Source organism: Aythya ferina, assembly GCF_964211825.1.
Source record: "Aythya ferina genome assembly, chromosome: 2".
Taxonomy (NCBI): domain Eukaryota; kingdom Metazoa; phylum Chordata; class Aves; order Anseriformes; family Anatidae; genus Aythya; species Aythya ferina.
The window spans coordinates 25,548,229-25,549,045 of record NC_140297.1 but is presented as its reverse complement, the minus strand read 5'-3'; the positions used below and the strand labels follow the sequence as shown (position 1 = coordinate 25,549,045).

At 75.0% G+C, this 817-nt stretch overlaps 1 protein-coding gene across 2 annotated transcripts in view; it reads left to right on the top strand.

The window, feature by feature from the left end:
- The first annotated feature begins 445 nt into the window (after window positions 1-445).
- CALCR (calcitonin receptor) overlaps window positions 446-817 on the top strand; it is a 173,827-nt gene continuing 173,455 nt past the window's right edge. For both annotated transcript variants that reach the window (XM_084507315.1, XM_084507313.1), the window contains exon 1: window positions 446-589. The gene's annotated coding sequence lies outside the window, so the exon portion shown is untranslated. The remainder of the gene's footprint in view (window positions 590-817) is intronic.

The window sequence follows — 817 nt, the reverse complement described above, 5'->3', positions numbered from 1 at the left end:
AATGCCGCGTCCCCCCCGGCTCAGGGGACGAGAGGCAGACACCCCCCCCCCTCACCATCACCACCCCCCTCAGACCCCAGCCCTCAGCCTGAGGGGCGCGGGGCTCCCTCAAGGAGGACACACACCGCTGAGGGGGGGGAGACGGCAGGGATCATAGACGCCCCCACCTCCCCCGCGGGGCCCGGCCTCGCCCGGCCGCCCTCTCACGCCCCCCTCCGCCTCTGCCCCGGTCTCGCCTCAGCGCCCCCGCCGGGGGGAGGCGGCGCGGGGGAGGCGCTGCCGCCGCCGCCGCCGGGCGCTCTCCGGCCGCCCCGCTCCGCTCCGCCGCCGAGCCCCGGGGAAGGGGTGGGAGCGGTGCGAGGGGGTGTGGGCACGGCGCGGGCGAGAGGAGGCAGATGCTTGCCGAGGGACGGCCCCTCCGGAGGGGCTCGGCCCTGGGCAGCGCCTCCCGGGCGGCGGCTGAAGCGCTGCGGGGTGTCGGGGAGGCGGACGGCGCCATGCGCCCCTCCGAGGAGTGAGGGACCGAGGTGACCGGGAGAGGGACCGAGGTGGCCGGAGAAAGGACCGAGGTGACGGGAGCGCTGCCACCGTAAGTCCCGGCAACTTCGCCGCCGGGAAGACCGGCAGCGGGGCGGGAGAGGGGATGGGGAGCTGAGCCCGGGCGGCGTGCGGCTGGGAGCAGGGAAAAATAAAAGGAAAAAAAAATAATAATGATAAAGAAGACGGGGTGTTGGAGGAGGTCGGAGCGGTGGCTGCCGGCAGGGAGCGGCGCTGCTGGGGCTGGGGGCAGCGGAGCGGCCGCCGGGGATCGGGGTCT